General features: G+C 41.2%; 1 protein-coding gene and 1 pseudogene across 3 annotated transcripts in view; one reads left to right on the top strand and one right to left on the bottom strand.

Moving 5' to 3' along the window:
- The window catches only part of GPC6 (glypican 6), a 1,115,179-nt gene that overhangs the window by 696,992 nt on the left and 396,757 nt on the right, over positions 1-21,430 (bottom strand). The window lies entirely within an intron of this gene.
- On the top strand, positions 19,640-20,518 carry LOC311514356 (glutathione peroxidase 1 pseudogene; annotated as a pseudogene). The gene is made up of 2 exons: positions 19,640-20,120; positions 20,384-20,518. The product of its transcript is annotated as a glutathione peroxidase 1 pseudogene (transcript).

Genomic DNA, 21,430 nt, shown 5'->3' with positions numbered 1-21,430 from the left:
GCTGGCTTGCATTAAAGCTTTATTTCTAATCAGAGGGGGAAGAAGAAGGTGTCAAGATTATATGGGAAGCATTCAGTGAGGATGAGCAGGACTCTCTCTTTTTGTTACGTTTACTTTCTGCATAACCTGATGGGAGTGTTTTATGAAGCACTCAACAAGCTAGAGTGCAACAATGTCAGCTGTACAGAATTAGATTTATATCATGGAAGGTCTTCATTCTAAATTAAAAAGAGAAAGAAAGAAGACAAGTTCTGTGGAAGATCGGCTCAGGCTATTTTGTGTCAGGCATCTCACTGGACAATGAAGTAAAATGGTCTGATCTTGAGAATTTGGCTGAAGTTCTTCATATTGAGATTGATTTTGACAAGCTGTATGATGATTACTGCATTTTACAGCAAAGAAGAGGAGAAATCATCTCAACAGAGCAATTTTTCAAACAAATACCAGAAAGTGGAAACAGCCCAACGTTTAAATTCATGACTTTCATATGTTCAATTCCAGTCTCAAATACCTATTGTGAAAGGGTTTTCAGCTTAATGACTCAGCTTTGGAGCAAAGAAAGAAACCGATTGAGTGAAAGTGTTGCAAAAGCAGTTACTGGTGCAATGGAACTACAATATGTCATATGCTGACTTTTAAGAAAGAAACTGGGAGCAAAGGCACTCTGCTACCAAGAGACCCAACTTCTATAAGATAAATACAATAACATTTGATTTTAAGTCTAATCAATGAGTTTTTGCTGTATCTGTCATTTTATGATCATATGCTATTTTATTTTTTGTACTTTTAAATAATGGAATTAACTAACGCAAACATGCATGCATACACACAAACATTTAAACATGCATTAACAAGTAAAGCAACTTGAACCCAATCTCGCTATTTAAAAATAAGATTCACATTACAACTGGGGATTTTGCAATACTGTTTATTTGGGCAATATGCTTAAAATGTGAAATTATGATTCATATGATGCTCCTTATTTCCACCAAAGGCAAAATGATGGCACTGTAGTGAATGATTAATGCTAAGTTTCTGTCACGGGTATTTTTAGTATAAGTCAGGGACAGGTCACAGGCAATACACAAAAATTCATGGTAGCCCATGGCCTGTCTCTGGTGTATGAGGGGGAGGAACTAACAGTCAGAGCACTGCTGGAAACTGACCTCCAGCAGCTGCTCCAGCCCTGCTGCTACTCCAGCCCCAGAGGGGCTGACCCAATCCCAGCCACTGCTTCAGCCCTGGGCTGCTCTGGGGGCCTGGGGACTGCTACTCTGGCAGTCAGCCTACCAGCTGGCTGCTCTGCTGGCCACGGGGCTGACTGCTGGCGGCTGCTCCAGACCCACTGCTGCTCCTGCGGCAGTAGCTGACCCTACCCAGCTCCTCCAGCCCTGCCCTGGAAGAAGTCACAGAGGTCCCAGAAAGTCACAGAATCCGTGACCTCTGTGACAGAATCATATCCTTATGAATGAGTTTTAGAGTACAGTAGGTCAGTCATTAATGCCACTAATTATGTCATGTGTCAAAACCTCCCGAATAAATCCAAATAGAGTTGGCAACCCTAACAGCAGTGCAGCTAGCCCAGAACCATGACACTCCTTTATGCCTTTGTCCACTAATTGAAGATCTGTTTTCTATCAGACATTTTCTTCCTTTGGAACCCATGACCAAGTTACCTCTTAACTTTCTCTTGCATAAACTAAACAGATTGAGCTTTTTAAGGCTCTTACTAGAAGGCATGTTTTCCAGACCTCAGATCATTCTCTTATTTCGTTTCTAAACTCTTTCTGATTTGTCATGTGGACACCAGAACAGGACAAAACCGGACACAGTATTGCAGTAATAACAGTCTCAGACTGCCATACACAGAGGTAGGACTAGCTCTCTACTGTCCCTGCTTAAACATCCACAGGGTGTGTTTACCCTCTTCTCTATCACATCACACCGGAAGCTCCCAATCAATTGGATACCTACCCTGACCCCTTCGTCTTTTTCAGTGTCACTGCATTTAGGCATATATTTCCTATCTTATGAGTGCTGTTGTATCGCCCTCAAAGTTATATAAGTATGATAGAATGATAATTATGTAGTAGAAATAAAGATGGACAAAAGAGTATATAGGTATTGTAAAAGGGTATGAACATCAGTTCCACGCTGTTGAATTTCACTCTGTAACAAATGCAAGGCCAAAGTGCTAATTATTTCAGGCTGGTACAGGATAAAGAGTCTGTGCTGGAAAGTGATAAGAACTTTGAGAAAACAATTCTGTTCTTTAAAACAACACCCTGATGCTCTTCCCCCACAGGGGCCCCTTGTCATGCCTATGTAAATCTTGGTATCCAAAGAGGGAGAAATAGATAGTGGGATAAAACTTGTTAAATGAATCAAGAGTCATATATTGTGTTGTTAAGAAAAAAATGAATGATGAGTGCATGGAATGGAGAGCCTGAACCAGGGAAATAATTGGTTAGTAAATGGTGCCAGCCTAATGCTAAGAATTTCAACCTTGGTATTGATGGGCCGAAGAATATGCAAAGTGGAGATAACCGGATGATCCCCAGAGGGCGAACCGGAATCCACCCAAAACGCATCAAGGAAGAACAAGAAGATAACACCTAGTCATCATGGAGCTGTCACCTGCTGATTGAGCTGATCGATGGGCACCTCAATTGTACATTCAGCATGATGAAGCAACTTTCATAGACTTGTATTGAACCAGAGACCTATAAAAATTTGGTCCAGGGACTGTGAATAACGTAGCTGAAGTCGACGTACTTAGATCGACTTACCGTGGTGTCTCCACCGTGGTGAGTCAACTGCTGCCATTCCCCTGTTGACTCTGCCTGCGCCTCTAGCAGCGCTGGAGTACAGGAGTGGACGGGGGGAGTGCTCGGGGGTTGATTTATCGCATCTAGATTAGACACGATAAATCAATCCCAGCTGGATTGATCGCTGCCTGCCGATCCGGCAGGTAGTGAAGACATACCCTTAGTCAACATATTCATCATATCTAGGTTTTGACTCCCAACAATGCATTTATCTATTAAAATAAACTCCACACTACACAACAGAGAAATTAAACATAACTATATAAGCTTTACTGGATTTGTTTTTGACAACCATTCATTGCATCTCTTACATTCAAAAATAGTAGTATTTGAGTTGTGAATTTTGCCTGATGTATGAATAAACAACCCATTAAAAATAAAATAAAGGTACATATCTGTTCAGAGAAGATTTCCTCATATAAACTGACAAATAAGAAAAACTTGAACAACTGATTTGGAAGTGCCTATACTTTTAGACATTAAACCTGTTCATAGAAAAGGGTAATTTAATTACTGATCACCATATGGTCTGATCCAATATGAATCGTCACCTTTTAAACATGACACGTAATTGTTAAGTGCACTATACCAAGATGTACCTGTCAAAAAATGTTGTCTGCTAACTTTCAAACTCTATATAGGTGGAGAGTTAACAGAAATGTCACTCAGATTTCTGATTTTCTCTGTTTGAAAATTTTATATTCTGTTTTGAGTGCTTTTTAAAAATACAGATTCATTATTTTCTCTTTTGATTAATAACTTTATTTAAAAATCAAATAGTTTGTAACAGCTTCTCTAAACTGTACTTGAAGAGTACGTCTTTGCCAATTATTTAATCTTTTCGGTGTGCAAAGAAAAAGAAAATAGTCATGAGAGCGGTGTGAATTCTGTTCAAAGGGATCCACAAAAGCATATACATGCTTGTTGAAAACAATTACGGTATAAATAAATTACTAGACTTTCTTTCCCCCCAAGCCCAAAGACCAAAGCGTATAGTCATGCTCAAATAAGCTTTGAAAATGAAACCACATGCAATACGTAAGTAAAGACAATAACAATCTGATTGATACTGATGTTGGCTAAGGTTTGTAAGACAACATTATGAATCTCAAAGATCAATGTTAAGTGGAATGAAGTCAAAGTCAACATTAAATATAGTGAGCCACAAAATCTCTTTGCGGAGCAAAGATCACAGGTCAGTCAATATATTGCTATACATATTTCCAAGACAAAAAGGGTGGTCCAGTTCCAATTAACACTCTGGAAGAAGAAAATAAATCTTGCAATATCCCAATATCCCAAAGGTCCCAATTAGGGACAAGCAACAATAGTACCCTTCAATCTAAAGACAGGTTACTTCATCAGTCAAATTGTGCTCTCAAGTGAACTTTAAGGTTTGAGCACATCCCCACTGTTAAGCAGCTTTTAGTGTTTGAACTAACCTAGACATTTGACACTCTCTCTTTCTTATCCTACTGGTTTTGTAACATTTGACAAACACTGGTTATTTTCTTGTGGATAACAAGGTAACCTGACATTGTCTGTTTCCCTTATTTCAGTCATAAACTGCATCAGCAATATGAACAGAATTCTCAGTGAGAATAAGGTTGGTTTATTAACTTTGGTCTCTACTGCAACTGCATCAACAGTAATACAGAAGTACTACGGTATCATGGCAAAGTGTGAGTGTGAAAATGTCAACAGTTGTACTGCAAGGACAGGGATTTATGTGAGACTAGAAATGTCAAGGGCATTCTCTACCCTATTTTGAAAACTTTTCAAGCTGGTCAGTCTGGAAACTAAACTGTTTGACAGCATTCCTTTATTATTTGTGAGACCCCTGCACTTGAGAAATATCACAGGCTACATAACACAGATGTATATTCAGAGTACTTCCACATCTTAGTTTCATGTGAAATAGCAAATATGCCACAGAGACACAAAATTAATTCACACAGGTCTTAGCATTCCAACCTTTGCAGCCATTCACAGTGTAGCAGTCTGTGAAGTCAGTCCTTACAATGTTGAACTGAACTAGCCTGTCAACACTTATTCCAAGTTTACTCTCATCCTCAGTTCCTTCCTTTCAGAAAGGAGACCCATGACTATTTCTGTGGTTGCATTTCTCCACTTCCTGGATCACAGAGTTGCCTATGTCACTTGAAAACCTATTTGGGGGTGCTCAGCACTTTGTAACACCAGAGAACTGGCTTCCTTCTCCTTGTTTGCACCTCCTATGCTGCAAATAGATGTATAGTTGAATGTAACAGATATCTGTGTTCCTTCCCATTCTCAGTGCCCAATGTCAAGACTAGCTTCAGTACATCAAAGGACATATGAAAATACAGGATACTTATGGACTCCTTGACCAATTGTGGCAGTGTTGTACTTCAGTAAATATTTTTCCCACCCAACACACAACCCTAAATGAGTTTATCAGTTCATGTCATCGCCAGCAACTGAAAAACAAAAACAATCAATAACACAGGACATATGTTTGTGCATCAGAAAGAATATAACGTTGTGAACTGGGTGAAACCTTGTTATGGGCTGAGTTAGAACCTCATTCAGACTGATGTATGAATGAGTCCTCCATTTAAGACAGTTGCAAGCAACAGTTAAAGGGCAATGTCAAAAACTAAAGCCTAATAAAGTCCAGAAACTAGCACCATGTGGGCAGAGGGTTCGACTGGGTATTGTAACCAAGTGTGTGTGCGGGTGAGAGAACACACAGAAAATGAGCACAGACAATAACAGATAGAGAGAGACAGAGCGGCAGAAGCAAAAAAGGCTAGCCATAGCTTGTGAGCACAGTGTGACCCTGTTAAAACCTAGAGAGAGCTTTTAGATCTGTTGGTTAAAGAGTGTTGGGAGCTGTAAGAAACTGCTCCTTTTGCTTGGTTCCTTTTGCGTTCAGACACATAAAAATGGGGGCTCAACCCCACTGCAAGTAAGGCAAGGGAAAGAACCTAATTACCTATGCTCTATACCTAGTTCATGTGTTTTTGTGTCTAGTGGTTGTTCAGTGTTCAGTTTAATTCATTTGAACCACACAGACACCTTCTCAGATTGTCACAAGACATCAAAAACTAAAACATTTTTTTCATGTTTTTGGAATATATGACCCAATTAGCAGTAATGCACATTCAGTGGGAGGGCCTGAGCCTGCTACCTTTGAAGTCAGTAGGTTTTTTGCCTTTAACTTCAGCAGGAACAAGAATGAGCCTTAACATTTTAAACAAATTCTAATTAAAAACATGTTCTTAATTCCTGTTTATACTTAAAAATGGGTTTTGAAGTTTTGGTTTTGGCTTCCCTCAGTCATCATGTTTTTCCTTGCAACTGACAAAACCAAAACTACACATAATTTTGGTTTTGGAGTCCCACATTTTATAGGAAGATAGAATAATTTACCCTCTACAATTTGCTTATCTGCAACATTTGTAACATTATAAATCTGTACAGGAGCATGCAGTAACGCAATCTCAAACTTTGTCAAAATTAATACAGGAGCACACTGGTGGCCAGCCCCCTGCATTGTCAAAATACACATAGGAACACGCAGTGACTTAGCCTCCAGCATTGCCAAAGTTAGACACGAGCCAAGGTATACTGGCAACATTTAGATCTAGATTCAGAGACCACACTTAAAGTCTGAGGTTTAGAACATTTTTTGAAACCAACTGCAGCCTGAACCCAAATTTAGACATGGCCTTCTAAAGCAAAAGGGTGAAAATTTCAGAAAAACAGCTGTTTTTGCAAGATTTCCATTGGTAATCCCTGTCTGACCCTGCACCCCAGAGGTACACACTTCATCCCCACCCCCCCACCCCCCCCACACACACCTTCTCTGCACATTGTCACCAAATCTGATAACATTAAAAGGTGCTGAAGAAATATGATCATTCACTGCGGTAACCTTGTCTTCCAGTACATACTTCACTACTCTTTATTCAATGCAATTGTTTGTAGTGTTATTTTTAAATTACATACTGAGCCATTTGGGGCAGTGATCTTCCTTTTTTTAACTGCCTCTGAAGTGCCATGCTCACCTATGGTGCTGTATCTACAAAAAGTAATTATAATACCAGTCCTGTCTTCAGGGAAAGAAGCCATCAGGCCTTCACTCCCCACTATTCCCCTAGTCTCTGCCCTGAGCAACTGGAAACTAAATCAAGCACGTAGCTGTTGAATAAGTTAGACAATTTTTAAACCAAAAAAATTCAGTTTTCTTACCAATCAGTCAAGATACCACCTACCCCATACCAAAATAGGTTTTCAGTTTCCCCTCTATGTTCGTTTCTTATTTACGTCTGCTTTGTCTCTTTACAAAAGGCCTTGGATCAGATGTGCAGTGAATCACCTATAGGGGAGACTATTTGAACAAGAATACAACATTTCTGAAAATTATCTCATTCAGCTGACTACATTTTCCAGAAATTTGGTGAGATAATGGTGTTTTCAGGGTGCTCATAGCATGAGCTGTAGCTCAAAATATAGGGGATACAGCAGTTAGTGTAAGCGATACAACACACACAGCAAAACAGAGCAGAACCGGTGTTTAATGGGGTGGGGAAAGAGATCTTTTAAAATGAACCATAAAAACCCACTGAGATCTACATCTGACCCCTCCTGGGGATTAAAGACACAACAGCACATCGCTTTGGCTTAATGTTGTAGAAGGAAAAGGAAACCTGCCCAGAATAGTTGGATGGCACCAAACAGATATTATGTAAAGTAAAATGTATTTTGTTCAGAGGCTTAGAAAATATATCAGGACATTTCTGCTACTACTTTGTAATTAAGGAGACAAAGATCAGGGCTTTTAAGTAAAAGCTTAGCTAAACAGATGTCCAAGCAGCATTAGCAAGCCCAAACATCTCTAATTATACTTTGGCTGAAAAGAGGTTTGAAATGCATGGCTGGCACAATTCACGGAGTCGGTTTTAATCTAAAAAGGATTCTACAATCTATTTCTGGTTTAATTTGAAAGGGAAAAATATGAACAAAGTATCAAAATAAATGGTTATTTTCAAAAACGTTACGTTTACACTTGTTAGAGGTTTATACTGCCATAGCTCTGCTACTCATCACAGGGACAATGTGCCTATCAATATTTTTAAGTAGCAGCGTGGGCTATTTATGGACACTGTGTTGGTCCTTTTATGTCAATAGCATGCTAAGCCAGAAAATTAACTGCAACAGTAACAAAAAGTAAAATGTATTCCCTTTCATTACTATGAACTGGATTCTGCACATACTCTGCATGTGCTCAGGTCCTTTCCTGAATCCTTACACAGGCAAATTTCCCACTGAAAATGGTTGTGAAAATATCCTGCAAAATGCAGACTTAATGCAAACAGATACACTGGTGGAACAATAGCTCAGAGGTATAAGCTGTCCATCTTCATCTCTATGACATGCTAACAATCATGGCCATTTAAATCAGTCTTCAGAGTGACCAATTCCTTGGTGATTTAAGCATGCCAAATAAAAAAGGCAAACAAACATATCATGAATATTTGAATGATCTACAGTATATGGCATTTTTTGGTGTCCAGAACAGGTGGAGATTGAATTGTAAGTGGAATTTGGGAGAGTACCACCACTTATTATTTTTTCAATCTGACAACCACACTCAAAGTTTTGGGGATATTTTTATATCCTGCACCCAAACACATCCTATTCTTAGCACCAAAACGAGACATCATTCACAATACATTGTGCATAATTTAAAATAGAACTGTCCCATTCCATTCCTTTTTGGCATGCTTGAATGAGCAGATATATTGTTGACCTTCAAGACTAATGATGGTTATAAAAATGTCAACATTGTTAGCATCTCTAGCACTATTTGTGTTTACAGGAAGATGCCAGATAGCATTTTCTGTGCTTTTTTTTCAACATAATGGAGTCTGGCAATACTTTGCATACAGATCTGATCTATGGTAATGCCTTTTGGATTCAATATTCCTATGATACTTGCCAAATATTTGAGATATGTCCAGGAGATATATCAAATTCTGATCATAAACCAAGGTTATACTTTCACTGAAAGATCTGACTTCCCTCAAGCCACCAACTTGCACTAGTACTGTAAGACAATCATAAGGCACTTTTCTCCGACACATTACAAGCTTCCACAGTTTATTGCTATTTAATATGCAGATTAACTAACAAAATTCTCTACTTTGAGATGCACTGCTTTTATATTGCTTCCTCTTGCTGTTAGATTTAAATTCTCAGTGTTGAACCAATGCTAACTGATTTACACAATGTCCCTACTGAAATATACTCAGTCCAGAATTTGATTATCTTGCTTGGGACCAAATCAAGATAGTTCTGTATAAAGCAGCTAATATCTGACAACTTGTAATACTAATACTCCAACAGTTTGAATCATATCCATTCATTTCCTCTTTGGTATTTTATATCACAGCAGAGGTCTCATTCCCAGAGCCAGTGTCTCCAAGCAGCACTAGCAATGTGCACAAGCGAACTTTTTAAGTAAATGCGAAGACTATGTTTTCATTATTTATTCAGAAAGATGTTTTCAATTACCATTAATTCCATTGTTGGTCTGAGGCAAAGAGCTCAAATATTTAAGGCTGTACTGTGGAAACCAGACAACAACCAAAATACTAAAAAATTGGCTGAGGTTTCAGTATTCTGTGGCTTTCCAAAATGGCTGGTTATTCCCGCAAGTGCTGTAACTTTTTTGCTACAGGACTTGCCAAAGAGAATGATTACGTTTGGTGGCTATACTCATAGTAACTGGCTCTTAAAAGTCATTTAAGTTTGTGCTACTTACTGACGTTGCTAGTTACATATCTGCAGAATACAGAAAGCTAACCAATGTGGTAACCAGTGCTGTTGTAAAAAATATATCATTTTGCAGTCCTTGTGAGATATAAAATAAGGTATATTGTATAAAACTCTACTTTGGAATTTATCGGAGCAAGTGTCTCCTACACAGGGTATAATCAGCTTATCCCAGCTCGGCAGTCTGAGGAAGAAAATCCATTTGCATTTTTCCCAGTTTGAACTACATGGTTCTATTCTAAATAGGAAATTAACCAGCTGAGAATGGCTAAACAAACCACAATAGGTGATATTACAAAAATCAGCCGACAACTTTGTATATTTTAATTATATATTTTATTCTTCTCTCCCTCTTCACCTGTTGCTCGTCTTTTATGAGTGTAAGCTCTTCAGGACAGGAATTGTGACTTCTGTACAGTACATAGCCAATGTAATTACCTACGGAAAAGGGGGCTACTTTGATAATATCCATAAGAAGGAGTTGTATTAGAAATATTATTTATTCTTCTTTATACTTCAGTGGTGCATAAAAGCCTGGGCATGATCAGGGCCCCATAGTGTGAGGCAAGAGAAAGACAAACACAAAGTCTCTGCCCGGAAGAGCTTAAAATCTAATTTAAAACTGACATGACAAAAAGGTAGAAAAGAAAGGATGAGAGTATCAGTAAAAAAAAAACAACAAACATCATAGAAGGGGCTGGTTACGCTGCCAACAGTTAAGGTTGCCCAACACTTTCCATAATAAGACTCTGTTTTCAATTGCTTATAACAGCCAAACATTCAACATTAGAGCTGCCATTTGCCATGCTGTGTGTGTCTGTCTCATGTGGAGACACACACACACACACACACACACACACATATATATATATATATATAAAGCTTCTGCTAAAATGCTTCAGCCATTTCCAAGTACGAGGTTAAATGGAAAATTGTTGTTTTGCTCATGTTAAAAAGAAATTATTACAGCTGTTTTATTGAGAAGCTCTAGCATATTCATAGTTTGGAACAGGGACTTAAAATTTGGCAGAAGGGTCACCTTTGTGTTAGGAATGTGCCTTTGGCCAAGTGATAAGCCTCATAAAAATCTCAATTTGCACATGTTCATTCAAGGCTTGTTAGTTAGAGTTTGGCAGTTAAATTCGCAAAAGATTCTGTCTGCACTGAGCAGGCTGCATCCTACGAATGCAGGGTCGAGCAGGATTGCCCTGCATTTACTCATCCTGGCAGCTGAGAGTCACTGTGGTGTGAGGTATAGAACCTGAGATCAGGGATAATCCCCTTTGCTCTCAATGCACACCCCCCACCCCCGCTAGCTAGCGTTCTGGCGGTATGGAGGTGGAGGCAGCCACCTGTTTGAAATGCATAGGGGTGAGGAAAGAGTGGAGTTAGAGGTGCCTGAGAGGGAAAAAGGTTGAGGCAGGGAGGGGGAAAGTCCATTCCCCACTCTCACAGTATAAATGGTGCTCCACAGCTCTTCATCAGCCTCTCTTTACGCTAAATCTCCCTAAAATTAATATGAAACTTTTTGGTCAGTACACTGATTGATTGAGGGCAGAAGTGTCTATAATCTCTAGAGCACATTCCCCTCCAGAATTTAGCATAGAATACAGAATTCCTGAGTCTTTACTTTCCTTTGCCAGCAGCAGATAGTGAACCTGTCTGGAAAACATATTTTTCAGCCCTCTGCAGTGGCTGCTCCACAAAGAGGATAATAGTCTATTACTGCTTCCCATCAGTCCATTGGCTCAAGAGGTAGAGGACTGTGTTGTGGATGTAAAGGTCCAAACCCCACTGATGACAAGTTGGGTTCAGTGTAGTTCTATGTGATAAAATTTCTATATATTCAGCATCATTAAGAAATTTAGGAAATTGTATTAAAATAATCTATGTTAAAGGAACATTATGGCTATGAACCAAGCACTCTAAAGTTAGGAAATGCCAGAATTAAGGTTGCCTGTGCAACTTTCATTTAATCCTCTTCTGCATATGCATTATAATACCCTCTTTAATTTCATGGTCACATTCTATATTTTGCACAGTACCTCTACCTCATTCAGCAAATGGTTATTCAGTGTTTCTTTTTTATCCTGTGCATCCAGTGTGTGGCCCCACTCCTTATTTACCACACCCCACTCCCTGTGCTGAACATAAAATTAATTTCCCATTGGTCATTTCTATCATGCTCTCACCACAGTACGTCAGTGCTGTACAGACCACAATGAATTCATCTTCACATCCCTGTGAGGTGAGGGCATATTATTGTCCCCATTTTACAACTAGGAAACGGAGATACAGAGAGATTAAGACCAAAATTCTCAAATGTGTCCACTAATTCAGAGTGCCCAACTTGAGACACCTCAAGCCTGATTTTTTTTTGCAGAGTACTAAATGTTGTTGGTTTTTTAGTGAGTTCAAGGCACAGCTCCAACTGACTTCATATGCCGTTCTGTGTGCTCAGCACTTCCACAACTCTGGCCTCCAGCGTCTCATGCAGAAAATGAGGTATATGCAGCGGCCACCGGTGAACTGTTTAAGTAACGTACTCAGCATCACATAGGAACTGGGCAGAGACAGGGATAACATTCAAATCTCCAGGGTGGTACTCAGCTACCTGAATCACAGCAGAAGCCTTTTTCCATTCATAGCAGTCCCCTGTCTCATTCACTACAGTGTCCAACTTCGAAAACAGATGAGGAAAGGGTCCTACACACAACAGCTTCCTTCACTACACGGCCCTGATTCATAGCACCATAGTTCTTGTGCACTGAATGAGGCTGGGGTTCTATGGGAAAAATAGTATGAGATCATGTATTTTTAGATTATCGTAGTTAAGGTTATGTTTTAGTTACGGGTATTTTTAGTAAAAGTCACGGACAGGTCACGGGCAGTAAACAAAAATTCACGGCCCGCGACCTGTCCATGACTTTTACTATATACCCTAACTAAAACTTGGGCTGAGGGGCCACGGGTGCTCTGAGGGGGCAGTCCGGAGGTGCTGGGAGAGTGGCTCAGGACCCCTATTGGTGCTGGTGGGAGGCAGGTGGCAGCCCATGGCCTGGGACCCTGCTGGTGCTGGGGAGAGAGGGGGCTGCGGGTGGCAGCACATAGCCTGGGACCCTACCTGGTGCTGGGGGGTTGGCAGGCTTCCTACCCGGCTCTGACTGGCATGTTCCTGCAGCTCCTATGGGGAGGCGCTGCCACAGGGGCTTGGCGTGCTGCTCCCATCACAAACGCTGGCTCCACAGCTCCCATTGGCCGGGAATCACAGCCAATGGGAGCTGCGGGGGTGGCACCTGCCAGCAGCGTGCGGAGCCCCCACTGGCCCATCCATCTAGGACAGAGGTGGGCGAACTACGGCCCGTGGGCCACATCCGGCCCATGGGACCATCCTGCCGGGCCCTTGAGCTCCCGGCTGGGGAGGCTAGCCCCCCAGCCCCTCCCTTGCTGTCCCCTCTCCCCCGCAGCCACGCCACCACACAGGAAGCACAGCTGGCTCTGGCTGGGCAGTGCGGGTGCCAGTCCTGCCACTCTGAGCGGCATAGTAAGGGGATGGGAAACAGGGGGGGTTGGATAGGCATGGGAGTCCCAGGCATGGGCCTGTCGGAGGGCGGGGGGGGGTAGATAGGGATCGGTGTGGTCAGGGGACAAGGAGCAGGGGGGTTGGATGGGTCAGGGGTTCTGAGGGGGGGCAGTCAGGGGGCAGAAAGTGGGAGGGGGCAGATAGGGGGCAGGGGCCAGGCTGTTTCGGGGGCACAGCCTTCTCTACCCGGCCCTCCATAAAGTTTTGCAACCCTGATGTGGCCTTCAGGCCAAAAAGTTTGCCCACCCATGGTCTAGGAGCTGCAGGGACATGCTGGTGGGAGCCAGGAAGTCCCACCCCAGATAAGCACCTCCCTGCACCCCAACTCCCTGGCCCAGCCATGAGCCCCCTCCCACACACCCAAACTGCTGCTGCTGCTGGTACTGGCCACTGCAGAAGTCACAGAAAGTCATGGAATCCGTGACTTCCATGACAGATTCACAGCCTTAATCACAGGTTTCAGAGTAACAGCCGCAAGTACTCCTTTTCTTCTTACAACCTTAATCATAATGCATACGCACAACAGAGCTGAATTAAAATCTCACCGTTAACTTTAATTCTGGCATTTCCTAATTTTTGAGTGCCTAACTTTGCAACCCTAATGACATTTTAAGGTCAGTGTTTGTTTTGATTTGATTTGATTTTTTTAAGTTTAATTTATACATAGCCCAGTATAGGGTACACCAAGAGGTTGTGAACCATTTGAAAGTATTGTTTAAATATGAATGATGAATAAATAAATATAAGTAATCCTCACTGGACCTCTTCCTCGTGATTATTAATGTTAATTCACAGGTCATTATACCCATACCATAAGAATGGCCATACTGGGTCAGACCAAAGGTCCATCTAGCCCAGTATCCCGTCTTCCGACAGTGGCCAATGCCAGGTGCCCCAGAGGGAATGAACAAAACAGGTAATAATCAATGATGCATTCAGCTTCTGGCAAACAGAGGCTAGGGACACTATCCCTGCCCATCCTGGCTAATAGCCATTGATGGACCTATCCTCCATGAATTTATGTAGTTCTTTTTTGAACTCTGTTATAGTCTTGGCCTTCACAACATCCTCTGGCAAAAAGTTCCACAGGTTGACTGTGTGTTGTATGAAGAAATACTTCCTTTGGTTTGTTTTAAACCTGCTGCCTATTAAGTACAGTGAATGAATGAAACCAGAAGTAGTTCAGATATGCTGATAAGCAAATGTCTAATAGGCAGATGTGTTCTTACACATCAAAGTGAAGATCAGACACCTTCATTTCTTCTTAATGGGACAAGCTATGTTAAGGAACTATAGAAGATTCTCGGGGGAAGCTGTCTGGTAAATCTTATCTAAAGGACCACTTTATCTCCTCTCCCTCAACCTTCCCCACTCTGATGGGCTGATTCTGGTCTACCAATAGTTATTTAGGTTTCTTGGTCCTATGAAGACAGACAGGAGTGAGAGGTTCAATCATCCTCACTCTTAATTCCATATTCCCAACTCCCTGCTTCAGCTTTGAAGCAATTAAATAAATCATCCCACTGGTTTCCAGGCCAACACCAGGTGGCAAGGGTGAATTCACGACCCAAGGTTATATTGATATCTCCAGTTGCCATGGAAAATCTTCCTCATTAAGTACCATGGCATATGATATCATAGTAACTAAAATACCTATTCATCGAATAGTCTGATTTGTTTTTCGAATACCACAGTAAATAGACCAGGGCTTGAACAGAAAGTGAATGAGAGGGAACTCAGAAATAAATGAGCTTAATAAATATAGGGCAAAGAGTGAAGGGGAGAGGAGTTCTCTTATTAAATGTCTTCTAATTGAGTCCTGAAATATACACACAAAATTACATCTGCAGCATTGTATTTGGCAGAGTTTTGAATTCTAATGCGTATGGAATGCCAAGCTCGCTTGCTGCCATTCATCCACTGGGCTATCATCCAAAGATGGGAAGGCTGCTGCTGCTACTATCATTAGTCACTGTGTACTCACTTGCTGGGAAAGCTGGAACATGTACAAGGGACTGTTAATTAGCATGGGGGAAATGAAGCTACTCTGTAAGGAGCAAATCTTCCCCCCCCCAATTTTCAGAAGCGATAATATTTACCTATGAGCTGGGTGTAATGGTTTCTGCAGCTAGGAAAGGAGAAGACCAAATCAGAGCACGCATCTTGTAGGTATCTTTAAGTTAATCAAATTATTATTTGAGATCAGAGTAGGTATCTACAGCTAGCACATTCTAGCCTGAGAAGGGGCAGTCACAGCTGACTGAAATTTCTGTTTGGTGGAAACGGAGAATTTCCTTATACTTGTAGCTCTACCTAAAACCATGACTTGGCAATGGGAAAACTATTAATCCTTAGGTACAGGTGACTTATCTATTCTCTGGCTGTAAAAATGTTTTAGGATGTAGTGTAAACATCAGGCAAGTGATTATATATTATTATTTAGGGATAACAATCCTATATGATCAATTCCCTTTTCCCGCACCTCTATCACACAAATCACATAAAGCTACCATTGGTTTACTGGGGATGTATACATTTTGAGAACCAAGAATTATATCCAAACTACTGACATAGAACATACTATATTTTCTCATGTCTATATTATAGACAGTATGTCATGATGCTAATTATTAATTCATTAATTAAACCTGAGGTGTTTTAAGTACAAATATAAAGGACATCCTTCACCAGAGAGTCAGTGTACCTGATGGTATAGAAACTAATTAAATCCCCAGCATACCCGTGTTTCTTTAATCTGCATTTAAAAGATGGAACAGCATCAGTTTGTTGAATTAGGATCACAGGATGATTCCACAGTCAGGGGGTAAAGTTGCTAATGGCTGGTTCCAGTTGTTTCAAACTGATAATGAGGACTTTTCAAATAAAAGGCTGATGCAGACTTACGTGAACAACTACAGGCCGATGATAAAAGATGGTCAGGGAGCTTCACTGTGTTGGACACCGATTACTGAGGCATTTGTAAGTAGAGGGGAAAAAAGGCATTCTGAAGTCTATATGAAATTCTGCAGGAAGCTAGTGAAGAGATATTTCTGAACAGGTATAATGTGATGAGACTGATTGGAACCAGCAAGAATTCAAGCTGCTACGTTTTGTATTAACTGAGTCTCAATATGGCAATATTTTGAAGGAGGTAAAGTGAAACTCCAGACACAACAAGCAGAGGGTTGTTTAAAAAAAAAAAGAAAAGAAATCTGAAGCAACAGTAACATAAATTTTTTTTTTTTTTAGATAGTCAGAAGTGGTGCTATGAGGGGATACTGCCAGGGAGGGAGCAGCAATCTCTCCTCCCTTTCTTACGTGAAATTAACAAATCAAAGCTCTGTTTGAATCAATCCAACCAATTTCAATAAGTTCTTTGACATCCAGAACTGGCCATCCTATAAGACAACACAATCTGCTTGGCATTAAAAAGCACCTCAATAGTTTGAGGGAAAGGATAAATTGTTTTCTGTATTAACACTGGAAAATCAAGATCACATTGGCAGGAGATGGATGGTAAGAGCAAAATAGCAGTTTAACACTAGAAATAGGCAAATCTTTAGAGGATCAGAGTTAAGGAACTGCGTGCTTATCTGAATTAGCTACTCCTGTTCTCTACAGAACCAGGCTAGAGTCTTGTCAGAGCACATTTCTCAGGAGATTTCTGGCAATTCCACTTCTGATCATAGGCTAAGTCCATACTTATGGTAGTGTGTAGAGTACGTGCATTACATATGTAGCTATATGCCACAGTGAAAGGCAGGCTGTGTCCACACTTGTCGTTGTGGTGTGTAGTTACACACCGCAGTGAAAGGCTCTAGTGGCAGGGAAAAGCTCTGGCATGCTGGAGTGTGTAGAGTGCCTTGTGGAGATTATACTTTAGGAGTGTAGGGCATTTTAGTTTACTGTACTTGCCTAAGCCATGCCTTAGCATTTACACTGCTATTTATATCCATGAAAGCTGGGCGTGCAGTGTCTGTACTCTACACACCACTTTAAGTGTAGAGGTACCTATAGACAGACATTCCCAATCAACTCAATCCTGGATATCTTGCTGGAAGATATGCTTTATCCAAACACAAGTTTAGTGTGTAGTCAAACAAAAGGTTATTGGGCTCATTCCTGGGGTAACTAGTTGAAATGTAATGGCCTATGATACACAAGAGATCAGATTAGATGATATAATGGTCCCTTCCGGTCTTAAACTCTGTGAATTCTTGCCAGAGCTTAAATTTCAAAAATGAATAAGAGGAATTTCTACTTCTCTTCTGCCTTTCTCTGTATTTCTTAAACCAATTGGAAATAAACCAACAGATCACTGTTCTCAATAGAATGCTCACAGAGTATTGTCTCTTTCATTCTGGCTTCTTTGTTCTATGTGTAAATGAAAGATTGTGCATCTGTAATATGGTTCCAATGGCTGAAAGAAGGCACATCAAGGTACTAGTATCACTTAACAGAGATCATATCAAATGAAAAAAAAAACACATTCATGTAACTTAAGGTTGCACAGTTAAAAATCACAAAAAGTCAGGAAAGGCAAAAGCTAAGGTTCTATCAGATCAGTCATCTGAGACTTCATCAATATCATGCCATTGACTTGAAGAGGACTCTTCACAAGCATAATGAACCATACATGGTGTAAATATGATCAATTAGGATGGAAATTGGAACAAGCTTACACTTTCATGTTGGGAAAATCTTCAGATATCTTCCTGCCACTTGGGATTGTTCCTTTTTCCTCATCTTTCTGCTTGTTTGCTTGGGATGTGATATAGCCTACATTATGGGCTGATACAGTAAGCTACATCTCAATTAACAAGGGGGGAGGGACACAATAAACCTGGATGAGAAATATTGTATGCTGGTTACTTGACGCTTTCCAATCAATAATATTAACAATTAAATGGTTCTAAGTAGGGATGGAAGTTCTCACTTCATGTAGGTGAATGGGATGGAAGCAATTCCAGAGGCAATTTCTCATCTTTGCTGCGATTGTTTGGCTGGACACACTTGGGTTAACAGAGCAGCAGTATATATGTTTACACTTAGATGGATTTAAATTCATAATGGAAAAATTTGAAAGTTTGTGGCTGGGGTTAAATGAAAGTTTAGACTTGACAGAATATTACACAATGAAGGACATTTTTAAACAGAACCTACATTGCTGAAATATTCTGTCATTCCTGTTGGTTAAAGGATTTTATTACTTGTGGGGCAGAGACAGGGCAGAACATGTTTCAGTGAGGGATTGACAATGTCCCATATTAAAACTGTCCCAAAAACAACCTGACAGCAGCTGCTCCTCTCTCAGGCTAAGCCCCTAGTTCTGCTTAAAATCTATTTTAGGTACTGATATGGCCCCTATTACCACAGTATCTGAGTGTCTCAAAATCTTTAGTGCAGAGGTTCTCAAACTTTTTTTTTTGCGTACCACTTGAAAATTGCTGGGGTCTCGGCAGACCACTTAATGGACACTTTGCAAATGTTGTTTGTACCATTAGCTAACTATTGTAAAGCACTTTGGATAAAAGCACTATATAAAAAAATGTAATAATAAACATTTTTTGTTCTACAAATAAAAGCACACAACTCATATTTTAATATCAGTATTCTTACCTTTCTAATGTGACAGATGTGCCCTCTTTCCCCTGCCGCGGCAGCCCCCAAGCTGGGGATGGGAAGGAGAGGGGGTCTCTTCCTCTCCACCCCACCGTGGCAGCCCCTGAGCTGAGGTTGAGAAAAAGGGCTGTCTCTCCCTGGAAGCCACAGCCCTGGGGCTGGGGAAAGTCACTTCTTTCTCTAGCTGACGCAGTCCTGCACATCCCACATTGCCCTCACCCCGCCTTCTCGCCCCACTGCCCCCTCCCACTTACCCCTAATGCCCCCTAAGGCCACCACCTCACCTTACATATTCATCTTCTCCAGGGTCCAGGCACCTAATTAGTGGAGCCACTCCTGCGTAGAGGGAACTATCCGTGGACCACCTGAATGGAGTTCGCAGACCACTGGTGGTCCACGGACCACAGTTTCAGAACCACTGTTTTAGTGTATTTATTCACACAACACCCCATTTAAAGGTGGGGTACTGAGGCACAGGGATTAAGTGACTTGACTATGGTCACACAGGAAGCCTATGGCAGGGAAAGAAATGAATCCAGGTCTCCCAAGTCATAGGCCAGTGCCTTAGCCACTGGACACATGCTTCCTCTCATCAGTAGAGGAGTAGTAGTACCAAGCCCCTTTCTCTTACACACTCCAGATATGATTTACAAGTTCATTTGGTAAAATTTGTGGTCTACAGGAAAACACCACAAGCAGACAAGTTGTTAAGATTACAAATTGTTAAGACTACAGTGTGGCTCCTGCCCGGGCGCGGCTCCCCATCCATACCCTGCATGACCTTATGGTGGCTGGGCAGCTGACGGGGCTGCAGGCATGGCCACTGGGCGCGGCGGAACAACTGGCGCTGGGCTCACTCCTGCGCCATGTACTGCTGGTGCGCAATGTGGCGTCGCTCTGAGGCACTATGGCCCAGGACTTCGCCCAGCTCAGCGAGCTGCAGAGGTGCTATGGGCCCGGGCTGGCCAGGCTGGCCTTCCCCTGCAACCAGTTTGGCCACCAGTAGAACACTACCAATGAGAAGACCCTACTTTCCTTAAAGCATGTCCGCCCTGGCAATGGTTATGAGCTCAACTTCACCATGTTTGAGAAGTGTGATGTGAATGGGACAAATGCTCACCCACTCTTCACTTTCCTGAAAGAGGCACTGCCTTTCCCACATAATGATCCAGTGTTGCTGATGACCAACCGACAGTACATCATCTGGTCTCCAGTGTGCAGGAATGACATCGCCTGGAACTTTGACAAATTCCTCATTGGGCTTGATGGCATTAGGGTGACCAGATGACAGGGACAAAATATCGGGACACATGGGGGGGCAGCCACAGGGTCACCCCCCCCACCACCACCAGGGCCGGCTCTAGGTTTCTTGGCGGAGTGCTACCGAAGGGAGAAAAAAAAAGCCGGAGTGCTGCCAAAGCAAAATATTGGGACAAATGGCATCCCGACCGTACATCGGTCAGGACATGGGACAAACAACTAAATATCAGCACAGTCCTGATTTTATCGGGACGTCTGGTCACCCTAGATGGCATGCCCTTTAAGCGCTACAGCAGGCACTTCGAAACTATCAAGATCCAAGATGACATTGAAAAGCTCCTTTGGTATGTCCCGTAGAATGCTCTCAACCAAGCCAAAGTCCTGCTGAAACTTTTCTCTCTCTTCAGCTACATTGTTACAGAAATTCCATACACCAACCCTCTAAACAGATAAATATGCATGACCCCTTACTCTTGCACAGTACCCATTTTCATTAATAAGAGGAAAGATCAATGTGGGGAACATGATGGAAAATATTTTTATCAACTGGACAAAGATTACTTACATGTAGGAGAAACCGTACAATATTTTCATGCAACCTTTTATGCTCATTCCTTTTCTTGCTTTCCTAGTTGGTTTCACATAGACTTCAAAGTGCCTTTTTCACTTTGAAATGTATCAGTAATAAGGGTCCAGCATAGTGTAGATCTTTGACCATCTTTTGTCATGTGTTTGTATTTGTTCATTTAGGTCTGCATCACCCTTTAATTTGACATGTCCTCACTATCAATTTGAAAGCCTAAAGTGCAAAAATTTCAGAGAACTACTATGTATGTACTGAATAGCTATATTTATCTTATTTTGTTGAATATTATGGTTTAAATTTAAAAGATTGGAAAACTACAACAGACAACATAAAAAGCATATTCATACGGTGTCTGGTATGGATACAAAATACCAGCAAACTGCATTGTGAACCACTCAGACAGCATGAGTTCTGAGTATTTTTCTATCTTCCCTGAAAAGTTTAGAAACATCAGTTGTATGTTGTTTAGAATGACATTTCTGCACAAACAAAAATACTGTACTTGGGTGACCTTTATACAGCATTTCTGTGCATTTAAAATAAAGACTTAAAGTTTGTTTTATGTATTTACTTCATAGGATCCCAATTATGCATCAAAGACAGTCAGACTCTGGTATTTTATACATTCCATCTACAGGGCAAGAGAAGAGAAAGACAGATTCCAACATGTAAATCTTACAGCCTGCTGGAAATTATCACAGCTGCTTTGATTTTCAACAAGGCAGGTAT

Source organism: Lepidochelys olivacea, assembly GCF_965140295.1.
Source record: "Lepidochelys olivacea isolate rLepOli2 genome assembly, chromosome: 1".
Taxonomy (NCBI): Eukaryota; Metazoa; Chordata; order Testudines; family Cheloniidae; genus Lepidochelys; species Lepidochelys olivacea.
This window is presented reverse-complemented; position numbering and strand designations above follow the sequence as displayed.